General features: G+C 39.2%; 1 pseudogene; it reads left to right on the top strand.

Annotated features, from left to right (window-relative positions):
- Positions 13,106–22,776, top strand: LOC109705929 (annotated as a pseudogene).

The raw sequence follows: 27,508 nt of genomic DNA, 5'->3' as shown, positions 1-27,508 counted from the left end.
TCCGTGTACTGGTACACATTGCAGACTGCAGTCTGCTCAAACTGGAAGGGTGTTTTTATAATTGTGGCCTATCTATTTGTGCCCCACGCCTCCTCTCTTGTTCCCTGAGCTTGGACCAGCAGGGAACAAGGTGAGAGAGCCCTTCCACTTTCCCTCTTTGATTTTTCTTCTCCTTTTCTTGGATTTTTAGAGGATTGATCTCCTCTTTTGCTTTTTTTGGCTTTTGGGTGATCTTTTCACCATTGGAGAAGCATTGGAGAAGGGATTGGAGCTTGCTTGAGGGAAGGACCTCAACTTCGGTGGATCTTGAGCCTAGTTTGGAGCTTCTAAAGAGGTTAGTTGCTTAATCCTTCTTTGTTGATCATGATTTTCATGGTTTTTGAATTGTAACCCTCAAAATGGAGATTTAGGGTTGTAAATGGGGATTTTTTATTAGAGGCTTTTGAAGCCCAATTGATCTTATTAGAACCTTTGTATAGGTTGGATTTGAAGGACTCTAACTCCCATTTGGAGATTAAGAGAGGGTTTCTTCTTTATAGGTTAGTTTTCACCCTTTGCTTGAGATGGTTAATGTTAGAGCTCACTAGTGTTCGTAACGTTCATTTAACTCTCCTTTTATTACCTTTAGGGTGCTAGGAGAATAGTGGGCAACTTCGTTCGGCGAAACGAAGGGTTGCGAGAGTCATGGTGGGTTTGGCTTCATTGGAATAGGAGAAATCTTCTCCTAAGTGGTTAAAAGTTATCGTTTCATTGAAACGCATGCATATTCATGTTAGATAGGATTTTTATGAATTTTAGAATACTTGAAATGCATGTGCTAAGTATAATGAAAACTCAACTCTATATAGTAGAGCAATATGCGTATTATTCATGCATGCGAAAAGTATTCTTCCTTGCTAGTTGGGAACATGTCTCATATAATGAACATGACTAGAGTTATGTACTCTTGAACGCAAAACTCATACTTGAACATAGTGGACAAAAGTGCCATAAAGGGGCACTCGACTTAATAAACTGTTAAACTGCAACATAGTGACATAGTGATAGGTCTTTGAGACATCGACTATTTTTCATGTTTTAGACATGATGATATAGTGATAGGCCATTGAGACCTCGACTATATTCCATATTTTAGACATGATGATATTGGACTTAAGACGGACTTTTATGCTTGCTTGCCATTGTGCTCATACATACATGCTTGTGAGGGTCACTCCCCACAGGCCGGCACTCCGGAGATAGCCATCGCGACACATGTTTGCCCGTGCGGAATTGAGCGCCGAAATGGGATGCTGTGGGGAGGCTCATTCCTAGAGTGGGGATGCTGACTACCACGGGGCCATTAGGTACGGCGCAAGCCGGACTACCTACGGGTAGGTCCTATATGATTGGAACTTTAGTGACTTAATATGCCAAGTGGACATTGACTAGAATAGTAAACAATGACATATTACTGTTTACATTGCGGACATCATGTTGGTTGTATATTCATGCATATTCATGTTAGAATAGTATCATACTTATGCAAATTCATGCTAAGTAGAGACATATTGGTTTTGTAAGCTTTCATATTTAAAGGCTTATCGTTCGTTTCATTTACATACTCGCACTTACTTGCTTAGCTTTTGGGCCTAGTGGTGCTTTTCACTAAAGTGAGTAATAGCCCACTGGAAACTATTATTTAATAGTTCTCACGCCCCTGTTTTGTGGTTTTCTTTTAGAGCCTTTTACACCGGTGGAAACACGGGATCGCGGCAAAGGGGTCACATAGCTAGATAGCGAGGAGCTTACCTTTGCTTAGGTGGTTCTCTCTCTTTTGTGTTTTGTTTAGAGGGAGAGTTTTGGTACCATGTATAGAGACCACCTTTGTATTACTTTTAACACTTGTATTCGGGTATCTTTTGTACTACTTATGGTTACTCCTAGTGGATCTTGGCTCTTTTATTTATTTTCTTGTCATAGATTTTAGATGTTGTATGCTCTGATATCCCTAGATCTCTTTATATTATTGCTTTATTTATCATTTTGTTGTAAACATCTTATATGTTGCAGACGTATGGCGGGTCTGGACACACACCGGGTGGGCTTCCGCTGGGTATCGAGGCGTGACATGCTATGTCACAATGTCACTATCTCTCTTTACTTGCATTCTTTAACTTTCACCAATGTCATATACACTACTTTGTTCTTTGTACTCGTTCACTAATACCACACACACTAAGAGGCTGTTTGGTTGTACGTATTTGCAACTGCAGTGCAGTTGGAAATGCGTGCAGCCACAATTCCTTTGTTTGGTTTAGTGTAGTTGAGTTCAACTGCTACAGTTCCAACTGCACAAGAAGGCCCAAATGCTGCAGTTGGAACTACATCCAAATTGGTCGTAGTACCAACTGCAGCAGTTGGTGAGGGATAGGATCACCCACAAATTAACAATAATAAATAAATAAATAAATAGCTAAATAAATAAATAATATATGTATATAGGTAAATAAAAATACTTATAAATAAACTCATACTAATAAAATTTTTTAGACAATACAAGCTTTGTGCAAAAAATTAATTTTTTTAAATTTATTTTATTTAAAATATAAATATAGTTTTTTTTTCTAAATTTTTATAGAATGTGATCGTGTATGTTAATTTAATAAGTTTTAATTAATTATAATTATTAAATTTGATAAAAAAAAAGAGAGAATCGTTTAAATTTTTAAAGTTTGATTTACATATTAAAATTAAATAAATTAAAAATTTTAAATGTGTCGATTAATAAGTTGAAGAATTATTGAAAAATATAAAAATATTATATATATCTACTTATTTATTTATAAATAGTAAATTTAAATAATTAATAAATTTATACAATTATTTTATGTTTAGTGAAGGTAACCTCACCACTCTATCTGAAGAGGTGACAAAATTCATAAATACAACTATTAGCTTCATATTACCAAACAGAAGAAATGAAACTGCAGCAGTTGCAACTGCGTAAAACCAACAGACTAGGTGTAGTTACAACTGCAGCATTTGCAACTGTATGTATTTCCAATTGCACTGTTTCTGCAACTACATCCAACCAAACGGCCCCTAAGTGTTCAACTCTAGCATTCAATCTCTTTGATGCCACACTCTAAGTGTTCAGTTTAGCATTCAAATTCTTTAATGCCACACTCTATATTTATGTCATGATGTCATGATGTCACTAAGTCCTTTGCCTTTGCTTGGTTATTGTCATCATACATGCATACATAAGGTTATACAAGTTCTTACTCTTTTTACCACCATTTCTCATGCATTTGTCCTCACAACATGCAAACATACTCTCATATCAACCCTATTATGCAATATGCTTAATACATACATATGCTCAAAAATGACACTTTAGATATAAAAGAAAATTCAACGTTTTCGGAATGCACCACCCACCTTGTATGGTTGCAAGGGTGCTACGGTTCAATTCTTAGAATTTTTGGGCGCCTATTCAGCATGCTGTGGCAATCTATACCAAAACCGACCTTTTCTTCAATTTCTTCGCGTATACTCGTCGAATTACCGAACCGAGTTCATATTCTAGTTAGAAATATCACTAATTAGGTTTCTATAAGGTCAATTTGTCTTGGAACCAACCTGAGGCAAAAGCCCTAATTTCGGTGCCTTAACAATGACATTTGCTAAATCTTTGGGTTTGATCTCTAGAACAAGCAAAAGCAAGCTTGTTGAACCTCTAGGAACTTAGAACCTTTTCTAAGCCTTTCCAACCATTTCTAGGGCATACAAACCGAGCCCTAGAGATCCACCATGGGAGCGCATGAAGAAACCTTGGTTTTCATGTGTTCTATAGCCTCTAGAAGGTTTCTACACTTGTAAGAAGGTCAAAACCAAAGATCTTAGGGCATAAGATCCAAGCCCTAACCCTAATCTTACAAGAAAACCTTACCTTTGCCCTAAGCCCTCTAAGGTCCACCTTGTAGGACCTAAACCTCCAAAAGCTTCAAATCTCTTCCAAAAACCTTTCTCCTACTTCTCCTCCTTGCTTCTTGGAGAGACTCTAGAGAGAGAAAGAGAGAAATGAGAGGGAGTGGGATGCTTGCTGTTGTGAATAGGTGGGAGGAGTGTTAGGGTCATTTATAAGGTGCTACAATAGCAAAAAGGCTCCCCTTCTATTCAGATTTGCAGCAGATCAAAATCTGCTGCGCAGGGCACCTAGTACTGGTACTAAATAATTTTGTCACCGGTTACACAATTACGCACAGCCAAACCTGAGAGCCGCTTCCTCTGGTAACAGTACTCGTACCGGTACTAAATAATTTTGTCACCGGTTTAACAGTCTTTTTTTCTTAAACCCGAGAGCTGCTTCTCTCGGTCTGATGCTGAAAGTTTTGAGTAGCCCAAGGATCTATCTAGATTGTATCTATCACCTAGAGGGGGGGTGAATAGGTGAACGGCCAAAAAACCACAAATCTCGATGCAATAAAAATAAATGCGGAAAATAAAAAACACACCGAGATTTACGTGGGAAAACTCCAAACTCGGAGTAAAAAACCCACGGGACCAACNACTCGACCCACGAAACTTGCCAACACATAGGACCTAACAGATGCCTGGTACTGGTACAAGGTCAATGCATTACCGGTAACAAAAGCTCCGGAATTTCAGTTTTGCATCTTTTTTTATTCTATTTCCCGCCGATCGATGCTAAAACCTTCCTAACTCTTTTGAAACTCATTTTTAACCCTTCTAACATTGTTGGAATGTTAACTTGACTTTGTCCAACTTTCTCTTTCGGACACTTTTGTCAATTGGGCTAAAGTCCGGAGTACTCTACCGAAGTTTCAGTATATTACAAGTCAACTCAAGGGAAAAGACATTCGAAAACTCGCGAACTATAAGGATATCCTCGAGTCCCTATGCTACCGTAGGCACCTCTACCACTGTCGCTAGAAAGGCAATGCATCCTCGACTCATCATCTGTCTGGCCCTTGCCGACGAAATCCAAGTAGCGAACAGCGTACTCCTACAGCCTCTGTAAATGAACTCTTCCTGGCCTGGCTCGCGGAACATCACCGTCCTATCTCCACAGTCGATCGTCGCATAGTTTCGAGCTAGCCAATCCATGCCGAGCACTACATCAAAGTCCTGCAACTGCCCCAAGACTAGCAAGTTTGCAGACATAATCTAAGGTCCTAACTGCACTGGACAAGCCCAACAACACTCCGCCACATGTAACAGATGGTCGAAAATCTGCACCTCGCGTGCATGTAACAGTGGCCCTATCTCTAATCCATACAATAATACAAATGCTCGACTAATAAAAGAATGTGATGCATCGGTATCAAATAATGCACGAGCTCTAATACCAGAAATTAAAATGATACCTGTCACCACACGATATGCTACCGTGGAATCCTCAACCTGAGCTGCGTAGACTCTGCCACTCTGCGCTTGCTATCGCCGCTCAGTCTGCCGCGACACTGAAGCCCTGTCAGCCTGGCTATAAGTCGGTGGTGCTCCGAATGTCTACTGGGGTACCGGTGGGGCTGATGCTATCGAAGGTGCAGGTGACGCTGCTCGGGGACAAGATGCCCATAGATGTCCTGGCTGACCACATCCAAAACACCGGCCCTCTCTCTGCTCATACTGACGAGGCCAGTGCGGTCCACCTGTGGCTGGATTGAATCCTTCGCGATGGAAATGCCCTCGCCCCCGCAAATGATACATCGTGGAGACCTCTGTTGCTGTCGCTGCTGCCACTTTCGATCTTCTCGCTTGAGATCTTATCAAATTTCGACATCTTCTAGTTTATCGGATAAGGATGTTTTGCATCTATATTCACAAGATATGGGGACCTAAACACTGGCCACATTGCTGACTTTAGCCCTATAACGAATGTACTCAAGATCGCCTCCTCTATCTAAGCATAGAGCTCATTAGTTTACACTGTCAAAGCGGGAGTCAGGGCCGAAATCCTGTTTGGCCCTAAAGGAGGTGTGTATTATACTGCAAGGTTGAATTCTTGCCTTGCATTGGGGTCTTGTCCCCCAGCTCTCATGGCCGCATTTTAGGGCTGATAAGTAGGCAAGAGGGGTGGAGGAGGCAAGCCCCATGTGATTTCCGGCTGCGGGCCGGCGTTTACATTCATCTGTCTCTAGGCAGCCTGGAAAGGTGCCATATGGAATTGTGCTTGCGGGACCGCCAGTGCAACAGAATTTTGTTGCACTGCCATGGTTAGGGATTATGTGGACCTCTGTAATGGTTGCTCATTTTGAGCTAACAATTGTCTGATATGAGCGATGTTCTCATTTAAGAATGTGATGGCGGCCAATACTGCATCTAAATGAGCGATACTTCGATGGTTGTTCTGATCCAAAGTTTGAAAAACTCGGGTCATTTACCCGAGTCCTGAATTAGGCTCGGCTCTTAGTGAGCCGAATGTCCACTATTTTCACTCCTTGACCATAGCATCGCCTAATACTCATTTGCATTTTTGGCGCTACTGGTTTGGTCATTCCCTGAGGATCTGGGAACAACCCTATTTTGGAGATTTATTATGTTATTATTAGCTATTTGGAAGAGGTTGAGGTGTATTTGACGGGTCCCACTAGACGTGCCAAAATTATTGGGCTAGAAACAGAATACAGGGCGACGCTGACTGGATCAGAGTACTGACCAAGCCAGGTTCTTCCTCAGAATGCATGTCGGCTCCTAAGATGACCTTCGGATGCACCATTAGCAATTCAAGCGACTGGGTTGAGGAGGGATCGGCTCAACTAAGTTCCACCACGAATATTCACAATAAATCAAAAGGCAAGCTCGGCTAAATGAGCCAAGCTATTTATATTGATCGAAAAAATGAAATTATGAAAGCTATTTGCAGGAATTAAATCTATCACTAAAAAAGCTCTTAATTAAACTCTTAACTATGCTCTTAACTACGCTCTTAATTGCGCTCTTAACTAAGCTCTTAAATAAAGAAATAACAGGAAAATCTGTGGATTATCCATAGAAAGTCGTAAATGCTGGTAAGGAAAGGAATTAAAATTTGTTGTGGTATCTTGCTCGTGTAAAGAACCTCTCTCACAGACGTGTTTTTTCCTATTTATAGTGATACTTTCTCCCACCTACAGTCATAAGATGAATCTTATTATGGAGGTTTCTTCGGCCACGTCCTTATTCCTTTGGGTTACGCTTCAGCTGATCCCCTACTGGCCATGGAATTCTTTCTCCACGTCTCTAACCGCTTCTGCCTAAACCGCCCTTCTTTTTAGACATTCTTGTCCCTGACTCCTAGTGTACTACGTGTTATCTTTTGTGTCGCTGCAGTTGTTTGCTCACATGGCTCAAACCACTTTATCACATGACGCTATTTTTCTGGCACCAACAGGGGTTAAGGATATGGCCATCATGAATGACATTCTTCTCACAAAATGATGGTGGAGGTTGCTAACTAAGCCAAACCTACTTTGGACTAAGGTTATCAACATGTTATATTATTATAGAAGGAAACCATTGTGAGAAGGAAGATCTCTTGACCTGCCTCACAATGGTGGAAAAGCATGGTTAGGCTTAGGGATGTATTTAAATGCGGACTTAGTTATAACCTAGGGGATGGATGCAATGTGAAAGATTATTTTTTTACTGACGGATAGAGATGGAGGAAAATATAGTACACTGAACTTTAACAAATTGTAAGGTTCTAGTGTTAAAATAGTAATTGGAGCTATTCTAGCTGTTTTGAGGGTTGACAGGACTGTTTCGGCACTTAACTTAAGTGTTCTAAGTGCTAGAATGGATACTAATACTAAAATCTGTAAATTTCAAGTTTTGAGTGTTGAGTACCGGTACCTGAGAGAGTTGCCAGATTGCGTAGCTCTCGAGTTTGAGAACTGGAGTTGAGTACTGGTACTGAGTGGGTGTACCGGTATTGGAACTGGGTACCGGTACTATATTGAGCTAGTAGCGGTACACTGCAGTAAACCCAGCTAACTAGCTCTCGGGTTTTAGCTGTTTAAATGCCCGGTACCAGTACCTCAACCCGAGTACCGGTACTCAACACGGCAGAATGAGTTGGTAAGGGATTTTTTGGTAATTTTGCAGTTGAGGTTATCCTTTTAAGCCCCAAACTGCCCCAGCAGGTGTTCTCCCTCAGGTTAAAAGTGGAGAGTACACAGGGTAAGTCTTCTCTTTCTCTCTCTAAGTTCCATCCCAATACTTGATGGACCTTTCAGAAGTTAAGCTTTGTTCTTTTCTCTTCTCCATGTTAGCTGGTTTGGAACTCTAGGGGGCTGTGAGGAAGAGAATAAGAGAGAGATCTTTCTAAGGATAATCTCCAATCCTAGCTCAAGGGTGAGCTTGACAAGGTTAGCTTCTTTATTTCTACCCTATGTATGTTTTGGTTGATTCGGAGCTAAGTTTAAAATCAGCTTTTGGCTAAGTTATAGAACTCTTTTAGCTGAGTATTTAACTCCTTTTTAGGTTGGATTTGAAGTGCCCAACCTAAGGTGGAGTGTGGTCTAGAGTGTTGCTCTATACAAGGTGCTTGGAGGCTGGGAAGCTTCTTCATTTGATCAAGTGAAGGGAGTCGACGAGTATTCGGTGAGTTTGACCTCACCAAAATAGGTGAACTCCCCCTATGTTCTTATTATTATTTATGAAATTGGAAATCATGCATAGTTATGCTAGTTATAATTGAGTTGTTGGATGTATTAGATGTATTTACATCATATGGCAAGTCATATCTCTGTAAAGTAGAGAGTTAGATGCATTAAATTCATTATATGATGATTAGCATACTTGTATAGACAAGTTGGAAATTGGTACATACATGATAATTAAAACTAGTATGAATTTTATGTTATTGTTGATAAACTAGTTAATGACTAGCACTTGATATTGGACTTAGATCCGACTTATAGGTCGGTAGAGGCATTCCATATTTTAGACATGAGGATCGAGAACTTTGTATTATGGATCATGCTTGCTTGCTATTGTGCTCATTTGCACATGCTTGTTAGGGTCATTCCCCACAAGCCAGCACTCTGGAGTTGGCCTACGCGACATCATGCTCGCCCGTGTGGATTTGAGTGCCGAAGTGGATTGCCGTGGGGAGTGTATACTACCACGGGGCCACTAGGTGCGGCGCAAGCCGGACTACACTTGTGTATGTCCATATAAATTAAGTAAAGATAACTAAATGTGTTAATTAAATGGTCACTACTAGATAGTGTACATTCATGGATATATTATAGCATGCTTACTCACTTAGAGTAGTTCTATACTCGCTGCATATTATGATTTACATTGGAGGCATAGTAGTCCTAGTGTTTATTATTGCTTATTGTTCATATCATGTTATAGTCATACATGTTTACTATTTATGCCTCGGGAACCTAGTGGTGTAATTCGCTGATGTTGGCGACTTACCCACTAGGAACTATTGACTAATAGTTCTCATGCCCTATTTACTGATGTTTTATTTTCAGAGCCATCTACAACAGGAGAGGTTAGGGATCGCGGCAAGGGGTTCGCGTTTAGCTAGGCAGAGCTCGGAGTACCGCTAGGTGATCACCTCTCTTTTTGAGTGAGCTGGAGAGGTTTATGTATTCTTGTATAGAGACCACCACTTGTATACAATTGTTTATATTGGATGTATGAGTTACTGGGAAGTTGTTTACGTTAGTAGTTCATCTTTTTGTTCTATTTGCTTTTAGAGTATAGTATGTATTATAAGCTTTGATATTATGTTCGATGTTACTATTCCCTTGTACTATTTCTAACATATTTATTGTAGACACCTTGTATACTTTGGGTATATGGCGGGTCTATGTGCATACCGGGTAGGCTTCCGCTAGAACTCGGGTGTGACAAAAAATGTTGAAAAGGACTGAATTAGAAAGTCAATGACTTGGACGGGCAATTTAGGAGTTAGGGATTAGCTTTCTAACTTTCATACTGTGAATAGTCAGGATGAATTATATTGGCAGTGGAACAAGGGGCAAGCGTTCACAATTAAGTTTGTGTATGAAATGCTTAATGATAGGGGAGCTAGAGATGCTTTACCAGCTACGATTTGGAGCTTACGCATACTAAAGAAAGTAAAAATATTCATTTGGATAGTGCTTAAGGAAATAATTTCCACTGTAGATAACTTAAGTAAAAGGGGGTGGACGAGTAATCAATTCTGTGTTCTATGTGCGTATGCGTAAGAGACAATTGATTATCTACTCGAAATGTGTGTTTAGTTTTCTTATGGTGACTACTTTTGACAAGGCAATATAAGTCTAGATTGACAATAATGTTAGAGACCTTCGGGAGAAGGAGATAAAAAGAGGGAACGATCATGCGATAGTGACGAGGCTATATTCCCTAGCGGCAATCTGGGGGGTGTTCTGAATAGAGAGAAATAATGTAATTTTCAAAAATTTAGCTCCAATTCCAATGGAGGCTGTTAGAATTTGCAAGGGGTTGGTGAAGCAATGGGTGGAGAGCTGTCGATATTGAGTAGACTATTTTTTTTTGGCGATACTGAGTAGACCGACTTTTGCACCCTAAAACCTTTTTTTTTCTTTTTCCTCTCTTGAGGCCTAGTAGCCTTACATTTTGTAGCTAAATTTACTTTTCAAATTAATGAAGTGGGTAGAGTGCTACATTTTCTCGAAAAAAAATATTCCATTCTTGAATTGTTATTATTTCACCAACCTTTAGTAAACCTTAGACATCCAATAGTCAAAAAGTTGATAGTTAATGCTATTCCCATGCTTTCAATAACATTCTAGCTCCACTATACATATGTGCGTGTGTGTCATACTTTGTGCTAATTGTTGGTGCCCTCGACGTAAATGTCATATGAATAGGTGCATTATAGTTTTTCCCTCTAGTATTATTAGTATTATCCATCTAGGGCAGTTGGACTTGTCACGATAACATCTATTCTCCATCCTTATATATGGGATCACGAGTTGAGTGTCCCAAGTCGGAGTGATTGGATTATAGTACTTAGATTCTGTCTAGTATGCATGAGGTGCATGTTGGTCTAGTGTTCATGGCCTAGTTGGGACATCTTATGTGATATTGTGTTGATTACGTTTGTCCTCAATTTTGGTGATGGTATTGTGGTTGTTTTCATAATAAATAATAGATTGGATTTTTTTTTTCCCTTAGACAGTAGACGTACATGTGGACAGAGCAGTGATCGGTGGTATAACCGGTAGAAACAGTAGGTTTTACATGCCGGGCAAAGACTTAAGGCTTTGCTGAACAAGTCAAGAACTCAAAGCAAAGAGTTGTATACTTATATATGATTAAACGAGCTAGGGACTTAATCCAGTGCTTATTGCTTACAATACTGATGTCATGGTATGTCAAATAGAGATTTAGAGTAGAATATGTGTGAGTTGATGTATGTTGACTTTAGTAGCCGAAAATGACCTAGCTCTGTGACACCTTTAGGATTTAGAATAATCTTATATAAAAGATATAATAGGGCTAAACTTTTTAGTTCGAATATAGCATTTGAGATGGTGGCTAAGCCCAAGAGATTAAAAGGGTTAAGCATGCTAGGATTAGAGTAGTGTTAGAATGGGCAACCACTGAAATGTGGGGCGTCTATTAGAGCCAATCACTAGAAGAAAATATCAGATGAGTCTCTGCTAAGTTAGAGTCATACAGCGGGTAGAGGGCAACTCCCTGGCTGATGATCGTTTTGGGTGGAGTGCGGCTCTCCACAAGGTCAGCTAATGCCAGTGAGGTGAGAGTTTAAAGGGGAAGGAATGTGACACCAATAGGATTTAAAATAATCCTATATAAGGTATAATAGCGCTAAACCTCTTAACCAGCTATAGCATTTTAGGTGATGGCTAATCGAAAAGATTAAGAGGGTTAAGCATGCTAGGACTAGAGTAGTTTTAGAATGAGTGACCCCCTGAAAAGTTGGGCGTCACACACTGCGAGTGAGACAAGATTAGACTTGATCCTAGCATCCGTACACTTGGATGGCCAGATATTAGCAAGGTGCCGAAGGGCTACTGTACATCGCGTAGGGATACTATACTAGGAGACATTCTCTTTAGATCAATTAGGATAATTGCTGTATATCAAGATCACTAGGTACATACGGGACTAGAGTGGTACGACGAGGAGTGTTAATGTGAATACATAATGCACGTTTGGGTGACCGATTACGTTATGATGAGCTATTATGGAATAACACTCAATATTTGGAGGTAGGATGCTATGGTTTTGGCGGGTAAATGTAGTAGGATCACGATAACGCCTCTTCTTTGTCCTCATATGTGGGATCACGAGTTGAGTGTCATAAGTCGGACTAGTTGGATTGTGGTACTTAGATTATGTCTAATATGCATGATATTCAATCCTTCTGCATACTTATCAGAACTACGAGAGAAAAAATAGGCTTTTCCATGTTTTGGAGTTATATATACAAAATCACGCGCATGGAATGTGATTAAAATGTTTGCTAAATTAGTAACTTCACTCGATGAGAATCGCTTATTAAACTCTTTCACAGAATTTAAGGGTTTAATTATCAACATTAAAAGTTCAATGTTTATTTATAAAAACATTTAGGGAGTCTTTAGATTTTATTTTGGTAAAAAATGTATTGAACTTACATTAATTATAAACTATTTTGAACTTACTACTTTCAAAAATTGATTTTGTTATTCAATCTTTCAATTTATTTGATATGAGTCAGTTAATAACACTTCGACTCCAAAATTTGAGCTAATTTATTTTTTACTTTAATAAATTTATAATTGTGAGAATTGTATAGAATATACTAACTAAACCTGCAAAGATAAATTATATAAAATATACTAACTAAATATATGAGATAAACGATGCATTTGAATTTTAAAAACGAACTGTGGTTGACGGATTCATATTAAATAAATAAAAAATTAGATAGTAAAATTGAAAATTTAAAATATTAAATGTTTGATTTAAAATTATCTATACTCCAGCTAAATCTTAAACATTTTTTTTTCTGTCAAAATAATTTAAAATTGAATGGCAATTTCAAAAAACTAAACAGTTGAGGGGGTCGCCGTACGTTTTTTTTCAGTGCAGCGGCATTATCTGCGGAAGAAATCGCTGCTCATGTCGCCATCACTCTCACGCGCCCGCTGCCGTGGGTGCCGTCTGTCCCTCCCCACCCCGCCCCCCCCGCCCGCCCCGCCCCGTCTAAACTTCAGTTAAAGAAAGAGAAAAGGGTGAAAAATGAAAGCCGGCGGGACGACGACGACGACGACGACGACGCAGAAGAAGAAGAAGAAGAAAAGCAAGAAGCGCGCCTCCTCCGCGGCGTCGTCCTCGTCGTGTTCGTCTCCTCAGCTGACGGCGTCGCAGCTGACGCCGCTCTTCTCCCTCCTCTCCTCCTCCGTCTCCCTCTCCCTCCGCTTCCTCTCCCTCCACGACCTCCTCCTCCTCCCCTCCCAAACCCTCTCCCTCGACTCCTCCCTCCACGCCGCCGCCCTCTCCCTCTCCCGCCTCCTCTCCCTCCTCCCTCTCTCCCTCCAAACCCTAACCCTAACCACTCTCTCCCTTCGCCCCCCCTCTCTCCCTGCGTCCCCCCCTCCCCCTCTCCCTCTCTCCCTTCCTCTTGGTTCCTCCGCTTCCTCTCCTCCCCCGACTCCCCATGGCTCGACTGCTTCCGCATGTCCAAGCTCTCCTTCTATCTCCTCCTCCAGGCCCTCTCCCCTTCCCTAAACCCTAATTCCCACAACTCCCACAATTCCCCTTCCCTTCCCCTCCCCCCCGACCACAAGCTCGGCGCCGCCCTCTTCCGCCTCGCCCACGCCGCGCCCTTCCGCGCCGTCGCCCGCCGCTTCGGCCTCCCCTCCCCCGCCGTCGCCTGCCGCGCCTTCTACGAGGTCTGCCGCGCCGTCGCCGACCAAATCAGCCACCTCTTCGACCTCGCCGACGACCTCCCTCACGTTGTCCTTGGCTTCTCCGACATGGCCCTCCCCAACTGCTGCGGCGCCCTTGGCTTCGCGCGCTTCCCCGTCGAAGGCGCTGTCAAGGCAGGCGCCGTCGTCGCCCAGGGCCTCGTCGACTCCGACGGCCGCTTCCTTGACGTCTCCGTCGGCTGGCCCAATTCGATGACCCCTGCCGAGATCGTCCCTCAGACCAAGCTTTACAAAGCCCAATCGGCCATCCTCGCGACCGGCCCCTCCGTCGAGCTCAGCGGGAGCTCCGTGCCGCGCTATATTATTGGGCCCTCGTGCTGCCCCCTCCTCCCCTGGCTCGTAACTCCTTTCGGAAAGCATGATTCCGAGCCAAATTCTTCTAAATGTGGGATCTTTAACCATGTACACGCGCGTGGGACGGAGCTGGCTGAGGGGGCCTTCAGGTTGGTTAAGGCTCGGTGGCGGCTTCTGAGTACGACTTGGAAGGAGGAGTGTGCGGATGCTTTGCCATATGTTGTGATTGCTGGTTGTTTGCTGCATAATTACCTCATTAAGCGCGACGAGCCTTTACTGGATGAGGTGGAGGTGGGTGTCGAGGAAGAAGGGTTTCCGGATTTTGAAGAGAGGGGGGATGAGGTTGGCGAGAGGATCAGGGAGGTGATCGCTTCACACTTAAACGCGATAAGCCAATAGTGGTGAGTGCCGTTGTTGCTTTACATTTTGTGTAGCGTAATGTACTTGTGATGTCACTATGATGCCGTTTCGTCGGTTTAGAAATGCTTATCTAAATTTAATCTGTTGAATGTTTCACTTATGCTCTATGTCATACGAAGATTTACTTTCACAAAATCTGAAGCATGTTAGGGTAACTAAATGATAAACCATTTTATCCTTATTGAAGAAAAACATTGGTTGTGATATTTATAATGCATTGTCTATGACGTGAAAGAAATCTAAAATATGCAAGATGATCATAGGCGATAGACTAAGGAAAAAAGGAACCTCATCATGCACTGAGACTGCATGGTGAATAAGCACTTTATTTATACTTATTTGGCGGTTCAAGTTATGTACAACAGGAGAAAATTTGCGGAACAGAAGAATTTAAGTACTTTCCTATTTAATTTCTGTTACTTATCTGGTTGACACGTTCTGTTAGGTTAAAAAGACATGGACAGGAAACACAGGTCGGGACACCACTTGGACACAATAACTTGTCAACTTTGCAAATGTTAGGACACGAACACGACGGGGACATCGCAAATTAGTATAATAATTTTGAGAAGAAAGCATTTATTTAAGTACATTCTCATATGTTTTCAAAAGAAATAATAATTCTGGTAGTTCCGTCACTAACAAAAGCGATTGATCTTCCTTAATTAATGATATATAAGCTAAACAATAATTATATGAAATTTGGTCAAGAATTACTAAATCAATGTTTGTATCTTTAGTTCTATGAAATAACTTTTCATTATGAGAAACTAGAATATATATGCCAACAATCATATTGAACTTACCTATAACAGAATAAAAAATTTACTACTATTATCTTACATTTTGTTATAGTAGATATTCAATTGACATATTTTGGATATATAATGGATGCACATAATAAATGTATAAGGTTTTGAGGAACATGCAACTGGCATGCAATACACATGTGATGAGTGAGTAGGAGTAGGGAACACTCCATGGACACACAATGGACGCTTGTCTGTAGAGCTGATCCTCTAGAACATGGTGTGCAATGTGAGACAACTCAGACACGATAACATTTTCAAAATATCCGTGTTTCCTATAATTAAACTAAAATTTTGTTTATGTAACTTGAATTCTAGTGCTCTAAGCATTTTTTTCTTTTGAATCACATATCATTTTGATTTATTCTTCATAATTACTATGTATTCTAAGATCTTCTTTGTCAAATCACATCTCTTTTTTTTAATCAATTCTTTTGTTGGTTTTTACACTTTGTAATAACAATGTACTATAACTATAGTTATCTAACTTGAGTGGTAGATAATTTTTCTATGTCAAATCACATATCATTTTTCGGTTTATTCTTATCTTGCAACTGTACTATGATGGATTTCTTAATGTTTGCGAATAGGAAGATGGATTTCTTAATGTTTGCGAATAGGAACTTGCAACTGTACTATCATTTTTCGGTTTCTTAATGTCAAATCACATATCATTTTTCTGTTTTTTTAATCAATTCTTATATATATATATATATATATATATAGAGCAGGGCTGCTGGGCTATTAGGAGCACAGCACCCCTTGTGCTCCTAACTTTCTAACCACCCATCAAGTTTGATAGGCGGTTAGAATGAGATAGGGAGGAGATATTGAAGAGAAATTTAAGGAGAAGAGAAATTGAAACACCCAATTTCTCCCCAATATCTCCTCCCTCTCTTATTTTAACCGCCCATCAAACTTGATGGGTGGTTAGAAAGTTAGGAGCACAAGGGGTGCTGTGCTCCTAATAGCACAGTAGCCCTACTCTCTCTCTCTCTCTCTCTCTCTATATATATATATATATATATAAAATTTTTATGTTTCTTTTTGTGCCTTGACGTTATTTAGTAACACTAGATACTTAGCTGGACCAGCTCCGCATGTCATACCCTTTGGGGTTGTATTGATGAAAATATATAGTATAAGAGATAAGCCTACTATAGTAATAATACAATCAGGATTAAATACCATATAATTCTACACTATACATGGCAGTAATATACAAATTCCTATCATACTAAACATAGAATAATTATACTAAATATATCGTAACATTCCCCTGCAAGCTAAGCATCCAGTTGTCGGATGCGAAGATTGAGCCGCAATACCGAAAACTGCGAGGGTGACAAAGATTTGGTGAAAATGTCAGCAAGTTGCTTATCAGAAGCGATATGGACCAATTCGAAATCACCAAACTCGATATTTTCGCACAAGAACTGATGGTCAAGTTCAATATGCTTCGTTCAAGCATGGAGAACAGGATTGGCCGCAAGATAGGTGGTGCTAAGATTATCACAATAGATGCTGATGGAGCACCATAAGACAACACTAAGGTCATGAAGTAGACGATGGATTCATACTATGTCAGCAAGCTTGCAGGCCACAATGCGATACTCCGCTTCAAAACTGGAGCGAGAAATAGTAGGTTGCTTTTTAGCCGACCAGGAGATAAGATTAGGCCCTAAAAATATGCAATACCAGAAAGTAGACCGATGTGTGCCTAGACAACCAGCAAAATCAGCATCTGCAAACGCTACAAGTGAAGGATTGACACTGCGGGAGATCGGAATACCATAAGACCGTCCCTCGAATATAACGAAGAATACGTTTGACCGCTTGCATGTGTGGTTCATGAGGTGCACGTAAATATTGAGCAACAGAATTGACGACATACGAGATATCTGGTCTTGTGAAGGTAACATATTGTAGAGCACCATCTATTTGACGATAAGTATAGGGATCCTTAAGAGGATGCCCCTCATGAGAATAGAGACGAGAGGTTATACAGAGAGGAGTGGAAACATGCTTACTATCAAGAAAGCCATGTCGCTGAAGCATTGATGCACATATTTTTGCTAAGTAAGATGAAGACCAGAAGTTGAGCAATTAACCTCAATTGGTAAAAAATAATTTAGCGGCCTTAGATCCTTCATAGCAAATTCCCGTTGAAGGTGACGATAAGAGCCTCTAAAAGAGAGGAGCTTCCTATGACAATAATGTCATCAACATGTAAAAGAAGAACAAGAGTGCCAAAAGAGGAATGACAAATGGACATTGAGGGATCAGCAATGCTTCCAACAAAACTAATTTTAGAAAGAAAGGAAGTAAACTACAGAAACCAGGCCCGAGGTGCCTGCTTGAGTCCATAGATCGCTTTGCAGAGATGGCAAATGTGATGAGGAAAAGAGGGATGAAATAAAGTCAGGTGGTTGTTTTATATAAACCTCTTCAGAGAGAGTTTCATGAAGAAAGGTATTCTTCACATCAAGTTGTTGAAGGGACTACCTAGAGGAGAAAGCAGCAGAAAGGACAGTACGAATAGTGGTTGGCTTGATAACTAGAGAAAAGGTCTCATCAAAATCAATACCCTATTGCTGCTTGTAGCCCTGAGCCACAAGCCGAGCTTTGAGATGCTCAAGAGTCAAGAGAACCATCTGCCTTCTGCTTGACTTTGTATACCTATTTACAGCCAATAAGATTAATAGAAGATATAGGAGGAACAAGATTCCAAGTACAATTAGTCAATAAGGCGTCTAATACTTCAGCCATGGCAGCACACCAATCTGCACCCTGAAAAGCTTTATGATAAGTGGTAGGCTTAGTGGGAAGAAGATAACTCGCAGAAGCCAGGAAGAAGGTAGACCCTGATAAACTCTTAGTTATGAATCGGGTGATCGTAGAGTTTTTACAGAAAGGTAAAGGAGGCTCAGAAGGCAAAGGAGAGGGTACTATATCAGGCTGAGAGAAAGATGGATGGTCAGAGGTGGAAGGTGCTAGGTCAACAGGAAAGTGAACCAGCATGTCAGAGGGTGTGTTGTCTGAAATAGACCCAGAGTGCTGGTTGACCAGCAGCAGCGGCGTCATTCTCATTACTAACCCGTATGGTATCATGATTCAAGATGGAAGGAAATGTTGATAAATCCTTAGATAGTGAAATAGGTGTAGACAGGGCATTTGAAGCAGAAACAGTAAAACCAACGTAAGTAGAGGAGTGTGTGAAGGAGAAGCCAGAGATTGCATCAGAAGAAGTCACACAGTAAGGGAGGATTAGAAAGAAAATTTTGAAACAGTTAAAAATTTGAAATAGTAGAGAAAGGTGAAGAAAAAGATTTAGAAAGACGAATAAAAAGAAATATTTTCAACAAAAGTATCATGGGGAGAAATAAAAACTTTACTAGTTCTTGAATAAAGACAGCAAAAATCTTTATGTTTATCAAAGATTCTCAAGATGACACAAGGAAGTGATTGGGGAGAGAGCTTGTGAGCTGTAATGTCCTGTACATCGGAATAATACAAAAATCCAAAAACTCTAACAAGTTGTAAGTCAGGAAAAGCACAACTATGCAGAACTTCGTATAGTGATCGCCCTTTCAAAGTAGTAAGAGGAGTTCAGTTCACAAGAAAAATAGCAGTTTGAATGGCATCACCCCAGAAGCGAGGAGGCAAGCAGGCTTGAAATAGCATACTTCTAACAATATTAGATAAGTGCTTATGCTTCCTCTCGGCGAGGCCATTTTGTTGAGGATTATAAGGCAAGAGAATCTGTGAATAATTCCATTTTGTGAACAAATGGTTGAAAACTTGTCATCTACAAACTCCATACCATTGTTCGATTGGAAAATTTTGATTGAGCTATGAAGTATGTTTTCAACTATTGTCTTAAACTCGAGAAGTTTGTCAAAAACTTCATTTTTATGTTTAAAAGGTAAAGCCAAGAAAATCGAGAGTAATTATTGATAAAATAACATAATATTTATAACCAAAAACTGAGAGAACGGGTAATTGCCATACATTTGAATGAACAATATGAAAGAGAAAAGCAGAATGAGATTTCGAATAATGAAACGAAAGCTTAACATATTTTTTCATATTATAAGCATTGCAGACAGATAATTTGAAAGCGGAATTACCATCAGAAATAATTTTTTGTTTTCAAAAAATATAGAAAGGATAGGAAGACTAGGATGACCTAACCGTTTATGTCAAACATCTCCACTAAACCTAGATGCTACAAGAGCTAGCTGTTGCTTATTCCCAACATTTGCGACTTTAGAAGAAATTAGAGTAATGTTCCTGAACTAGGGCATCGAAGAACCTCCGTCCATGTTTTCTTGTCTTTCACAGAAAAACTAAAAGAGTCAAATTCAAAAAAGAAATTATTATAATGACAGAACTGACACACTGAAAGTACATTTTTCTTAATAGAAGGAACAATAAGAATGTTTTTAAGAGCAAAGGAGTTGGAGGACGTATTCAATTGAGTTTTACCTGTCTGAGTAATATTAAATAAATTTTACTACCAATAAGAATTTTTTCGTGCCCAATATAAGGTTTAAAAGATGAGAGAATATCAGAACTGACGGTCATATGATTAGACGCTCTAGTGTCAAGATACCACACTTTCTCACCAGGTTCATGAAGGTTCATAGCAGCAAAGTTTGAGGAACGCCATCAGCAACGAAAGAATGATTGAAGCGTTGTCTGCACTGGAGAGCAGAATGAACATTCTACATATCTGACATTGTGTGTCAGGCTTTGGAATGTAAGGTTGTTGATTAGATGGAAATTATTAGGTTGAGGATGTGGGTAGGTTCCAAGAGATCCACGATCAGGATAAGAGTTGTGTTTACCGCGCTATCCTCAACCTTTGCGATGTCTACCCCTATGGCCTCTAGGATTTTTGCGTCCACGATTTGCATAAAGCGCTTCACCATCAATAGTGGGAGTAGCAGGTGATGTCGTCAAGCTAGTATGATGTTGAACTTCTATTCTTTCTTGCATTAAGAGTGCATTAAGTTGTTCGAAGTTGGGCTTACTTCTATGTGTGTTAAGGGCATTGACAAACCCCTATATTCTTCAAGTAGCCCCAGAAGAACAGTCTTGACCAAATTATGGTTTGACTCGGTTGCACCAATTGCCTAAGAGCATTACCAATTGATTTGATCTTTTGCATGTACTCATGCTCATCGAGCTTTTCTTGATGTTTCGTAATGCTCTCCAAGACATTGAGAAAGACTTGTTTCTACACTAGATATGTAGAATCAGTAAGTTCTAATGGTATGATAGTTTTGATGTTAACAACTGATAAATTTGAGATAGAAGAAGACATGTTTACCACTGCAAGAAAAATCCACCGCAAGAGATGAAAAAAAGACAAATCGGAGAGTAGTAGATGAGAAAAAGAAGAACCAGGCGTCCACAAAACTAAGCAGCACCTAGCGCACCAAAGAAGGACTACTAAGCACTAGAGATGGACTGGGTTGCACCAGGGAAGAGCCGAGTGGCACCACGAAGTCAAAAAAGGACCGAGAAGCACCAGGGAAGGACTGGGCAGCACCAATAAACCAGCAAGGGACCAAGCGGCACTAGGGAGTATTGAGCAGCACCAGGGAAAGGACTGGCGGCAATTAACCAGCAAGGGACCGAGTGGCACTAGAGAGGTCCAAGCGGCCCCAGACAACCAGCAACAAGGAGAGGTAATAGAACTCCGAGAAGAAAACACCTATGGAAGAAGGTGAGCCTTGTGGTGGATGGCGGCTATAGATCAATATCTCCAAATTAGGGTTCTGCTCTGATACCATGAAAGATGGGCAAAAAAGCATATCCTTTTGAGTTGTATTGATGAAAATATATAGTACAAGAGACAAGCCTACTATAATAATAATGTAACCAGAATTACATAACATATAATCCTATACTATATATGACAGTAATATGCAGAATCCTATCATACTAAACGTAGACTAATTATACTAAATATATCATAACACCTTCCCTGCTGTCTGACCATCATGATGAGGTTGTATAAGTATCTATTAGCTTTTATGGACAGATCATCAAAATTCTCCCTCTAAGCATGCGATATGTTTCAGAAATGGTACTACTATTACCTAAGTTTGTCCTTTTTTTCCATATCTCTTCAGATCTTTTATCTATCTGTACTTTTGATAATTTATCCCTTGTATGTACTTTTCGGTTAGCAATGCTTCGATTTAATCTTATTCCAAATGCAGTTTTACCTAACATTTTTCCATGATATTCTTTCGTTGCTATTCATGCCTGGATTTCCTTACTTACCAAATTCACGTCATAAGTGCTTTCGATACATGGGCCTCCATTTTGTTTTCTTTCTTTTCAATGTAATGACGAAGAAGAACCTCGAGTCCCTTTACTATCATTTGTTTCACTACTGAACCCAACCTTTGAAAACGACTTCCTAACAAATGCTTAAACTGACCGTGTGATGCAATTCTATGAAATCTAAAATAGTCTGAATCTTGTCTTCATGGTGCTTCAACTCTTAATAAATTTTTTTTGAAAACAACTTCCTAACAAATGCTTAAACTGACCGTGTGATGCAATTCTTTTTTTCTTTTTTTTTTTTTAAACTAATGTGTTTGCAGGGCTCTGTGCTACAATTACATTCAGACTGCTATTATTTTTTTGAACCCTGCAGTTGGAAAGTTAGACTTATGTTTAGATTTTTGGATCTTAGAAATTTGTTCTTATTAAATGATGATATGACGGTTTAGTAGTATTGAGTATTGGTTAAGGTTAAAATATATCCTCAAAAGGAATATACTTCACCATTAGATTTTATGGTAACTTCTTTTCTTCTGCTGCTATGGTTTTTGCTATGCATAATATTGTTTGCAAACTGGTTAAAGTTCTAGTTGTTTCACTACTTGATCAAGCAGTTTATTATTGTTACTGCATATTTGTTTTCTGTTCTTGTATTTTCAGCTTGCAGGATCATCATGATTCATAATGGTGAAGCTGGTCGTTGCAAAAATGTGGAGCGCTACTGCAGGCACGGACAATTGCTTGAAACTTGCTTTGGTCCTGTATCATGTGATTTGGACCCAACTCACATGATTTATTGCACATGTGCATTCACCATTTGGAGAGCTTTCCTACTAGTGTATCATATGTACTTTCCTTTCTAAACTTTTCTGACAATGTATATGTCCTGTTTTGCTTCATTGTCAGTTTGGAACTTTTTTGTTATTGCGACAGGGGTCTCAATATTCTTGTTTAGATTGTTCCCCTTTTGGCACTTAGAAAACAACTTGAGTGATATATATATGGGTTCCTATGTTTTGGGCTTCTATCTTTCCGTCATCTCAGTGATGTTATTCTTTACTAGAACAACTGAACTTAATTTCCTTCAGTGGGAGGATGAAGCCCCTCCTATTTTGGACTAAGTGCATGTTTGGCTCCACCTCTGCTGCTTCTTTCACCTGCAATTACCCCAAGTAGAGCATATGACAGGCAAAAGATGGAGCTTCTGCTCAGTCGGGCTACTACTTGAAGTAGAAGTTTCAAGTCTGCGCTTCAATTTTTGCTGCAAAGGAAAGTTGTTGGAGGAATTTTGATATAGCGCTTCTCCGAAAAGCACTATGGAGATGACAATCTACAGCAGGGGCAAACATGCTCGGAATTTTATTACGCGTTAGAACCGGATATACATGCATGGTGGTGGAAGTTGGATTGTTGTGCATCACTAATTTTTAATCTTGCTGCTAATATTGAGCAGGTCTAGTCTAGTAGATATGGATGCATGATTAGTTAATGATGGTTCCCTTTCATTTGATTAATTATGTTGAATCATAATATTGTTGGAACTGCTTGCTGGAAAACCCAGAAACTCTGAAATAAGAAGTATGCTGTAGGACTAAGATATTTAGATATGGAGTTTAGTCTTGTGAACAACCATTATAAAGTGAATGGTGAATTTATTTTGAGCCTTCTTACAGTAATGGGCCTTTTAAGCCAAATGCTTGGTGTTTTCTGCAGTATCAATATTCCCTGTTGGTTTCTAAAACATATCAGCCAAATATATGTTAGATGAATGTTTTTGTTCTTTAACATATAATTTAGACGCTGCTGCAATCTTTCGGCAAAATTTTTGTTGCTTTTTTTAATCCATCGTACGCGCGGTTACTTTTGGTATGTGCTTTCAGATAGTATCTAATCTTCTTCGGAGATTAATACAGGACGGAGTGTTATCTGATGACTCATATCTCATGTGTCTTGTATGATGCTGCTTCACGGAGTAAGAATGTTGATTGTTTGATGGAGCTTGCCTAATTGTAGACGGATGAAAACGTAGAAACTTTTGATTTTACTATCTAAGTTTTTAATTTATTTGATTTGAGTTATTAAATGATCCTTTAATTCTAAAATCTGAATGTGCCGTTTACCTTTATGGGTTTAGCTAACAAATTTTGGACGCGTCGTTTATCTTTATCAATTTAGGTAATACATTTTATACAATTCACATAATTATAAATTCATTATTTTAGCTTAAATTTGTATTTGAAGAGTCATTGTCATGCTTGATGCTTCAGGCTCGTGGAGCACTCCCACGGCAGCGTGTCCTAGATCTGCTGTGTGCGTAAGTACCACTCGTTCGCACATGCGAAGCGACGACAACAAATCAATTCATATAAACAATAAGAGTTTTCTATGAGTTGGATTATGTAAAATTACTATCTTTTGCAACCACTAATCCAAATGAATTATTACAATATTAGTCAAATAGTACAACATCCCAGGGTACCAATATTCTTCACGAGTCCACCTCTAGACGCACCAAAAGTGAGGGTGGAGAACTAGCTACTGCGCGACCCCCTTGCCTTGATCACCCATGGAGGAACTGGAAAACTCCGAAGAAAAAAACCAACAAAAAAGTGTGAGAACTATACAAAATAGTTTTTGGCGGATGCAATTGTCGTAAGCAACATTCTATACACTAGGTTTTCTAGAGGCACAATATGAAAACAATAGATAGTGGATACAGAAAAGAAATAGATACTAACAATAGATGAAGTCTACTATCATGTCTCTACTATATCAATTGTGTCAGCTATCACCTCTACTTGCATCTAGGGCTAGCTGGCAAATGAGCGAGCCGGCTCATGTTCGACTCGCGTTCGGCTTGATATTCGGCTCGCTCGAGCTCGGCTCGAATTAATTTCAAGTCGAGCTTGAGCCTAAATTTAGGCTCGAAATTAATTTCAANATCCTTTACCGCTCTTTATTATCATAAAAAAATTTTAGAATACACCAGTTACATTAGTGATATAATATTTTTGACTAATTAAATATTTTTTTGAATTTATTTCTTTCATTATGAGTATGAAAAAATATTTTTATAATACTTTTTTTTCAAAAGAAGATATGTAATTATCTTATTTTTGATGATATAGTATAAGTGTGACACAATATATTAGCTCTCTTCCACTCTTGCCCCTCGTTTTCTTGTTATTTACGAAAATGCCGTTGCTCTTTTTTTGTTTTTTTGTTTTTAATTTAGGGTTCGTTTCGTTAGGGCTGGCAAATGAGCAAGCCGGCTCGTGTTCGACTCGCGTTCGGTTCGATATTCGGCTCGCTCGAGCTCGGCTCGAATTAATTTCAAGTCGAGCTTGAGCCTAAATTTAGGCTCAAAATTAATTTCAAACCAAGCTTAAGTATTTCCGAGCTCGCTCGAATTAGGCTCGAAAAGCTCGAAATATATATATATATATATATATATATATAGAAAAAGTATACTATATTATTAATAGTACCAACCACTTGCTATTAGGTCTTCAACTCTTGGATGAAGGGATGTGCTGTTAGGATGATAGTGATTTCCTAGAGTTGAGTGGGTGGTTAGCTGAATAGTATGATCTATTGAGTGAAACTGGTCAAACGGATAGATCTAACGGCACAAAATTCGACAGCACTAAGCATTTAGTATTATCGATAATATACTAGCCGAACTCTCTCTCTATATATATAGTCCGGCTATTATACTATCTATAGTACTAATTGTTTTGTGCTATCGAGTTTTCTGCCGTTAGATCTACCTATAAATATAGAGTTCGGTTACTATCCTATCGTTTGTGCTATCGAACTTTCTGCCGTTAGATTTACCCCTTTGGTCATTTTCATCCGTTAGATCTTACTATTCAATTACCCACCTCCTCAACTCTATGGGGCTACTATCATCCTGACCACACATCCCTTCATCTAAGGGCCGAAAACCTAATAGCAAGTAGTTGATACTATTAATAATATTGTAACCTAATTCTATATATATAGGCTAGGGCTACTATATTCTTATGAGTATAGACCCCTTTATGCTTATAAATTTTTCGTCATTGGATGTGCAATTAGGATAATAGTGGTCCCCTAGGATTGAGTGGGTGGTTGGTTGAATTGTATGATTTACGGATGGAAATGGTCAAAAGTATAGATCTAACGATAAAAAAGTTATGAGTACAAAGGGGTCTATACTAATAGAGTATGGTAGCCCAACTCAATGTGTATAGAATTTAGATTAATGGGCCCACAAAACCAAACCAGCAAAATCCTACTTTAATTGCTCTCTCTCTTTTTCACTCGCTCATAGAGTTGTTTTTTCTGATTTTTTTAATATTATAATATCGTATTTCATGCATTCATTTTGTATGTTGAGCTGTTAGACATATTTTGCATCGAATTTTAGATAATATTTTATAAAAATTAAACTATAGATTGCACGGTGTTAAGAATTTCAAGCAGCTCGTTTAGGGCTCGAGCTCGCTCGACTCGAAATTAGGCTCGCTCGAGCTCGTCTCGAATTAATTTCAAGCCGAGCTTGAGCCTAAATTTAGGTTCGAAATTAATTTCAAGCCAAGCTTGAGCTGAGGTAAGCTCGCTCGAGCTCGGCTCGTTTCCACCCCTACTTGCATCAATGTACATGAATATGTTAACTACACAATTTCCATATATTTGATCAAACAAGATCCCATCAAGCTTGTGCTTCCTAATTGGACATCGAACAATCGCACACGAACCCACATCGGCATTCAACAGCTAGCTCGAGGTAAACAATTGCATCCTCACTTGATTACTCCTCCGGAGGGCTACGGCTTGTAGAGAGCAACCCTCAAATGAAAGCTTGATGTTATAGCGAGACATCAAACTTGCTAATATGTTTTACTCAAGAAATATAGATAACAACATCTACAAGGCATGCATGTACGAAAGTTCAAATTCAAATAGTTGCGTTTTCTACTTTTGTTCAAAGTTTATTATTTAACAAGCATTTTGTACTTTGATTAGATTCAGCTCATGCAACCTAGAATAAGAACACTACATGAAAATAAAAAGAAGAAGACATAAGAGGAGATCACCTATTTCAGAGACTTAAACCTACCGAATAATCGACGAAAACCTTTCGTTTCCTCAAATCAAGTTGTCTCCTTTTCTCTTCTAGTCCCAAAAGAATTTTTCAATTGGCTACAACCATCTAGAAATTTCTTTCGGAAATATACCAAAAATCACATGAAAAATATGTAAAAAAATACCTTAGATTAAGAATTTCTTGAAATTTCTCAAAATCAAGTATTGGAACTTCAATTCTAACCTACAAGAGAGTTCTGAACCTATTAATTCTCAAAACTCCTCATTTTAAAATCCTCAATTTCTAACCCTAATTTTTCAAAATTAGAAATTTCTCAATTTTCCTCTCAATCCAACTAATTAAAGAGTTTAAGCAAGGTTATTAATCTTAATACACATCCAAATCCGAAGCCAGAGTGTTAGAGTTGAGGATTGGAAGCTCAAAGCAACTCCTTTTCTAGGCCTCTTGCTTCACACCTAGCTTAAAGTGCTCCTAATCCGAGAGAAGGAAGAAGAAAGAAGATGCTAAGAGGCGTTTGGTTTGGCGTAAAACGAACCGAAAAAATATTTTTGGTACGAGAAATGTTTTTTCACTTGTTTGATTCGACGTAAAAATATTTTTTCTTAAAAGCATATATGCATTTTTTACAAATTTTGAGAAAAATTGAAGTTTTTGTTTTATGCTGTTTTTCG

The sequence above is a fragment of the Ananas comosus genome, linkage group 2 (assembly GCF_001540865.1).
Source record: "Ananas comosus cultivar F153 linkage group 2, ASM154086v1, whole genome shotgun sequence".
NCBI classification, from domain to species: Eukaryota; Viridiplantae; Streptophyta; class Magnoliopsida; order Poales; family Bromeliaceae; genus Ananas; species Ananas comosus.
The sequence above is the reverse complement of the archived record's forward strand: the minus strand, read 5'-3'. Positions and strand labels throughout refer to the sequence as shown.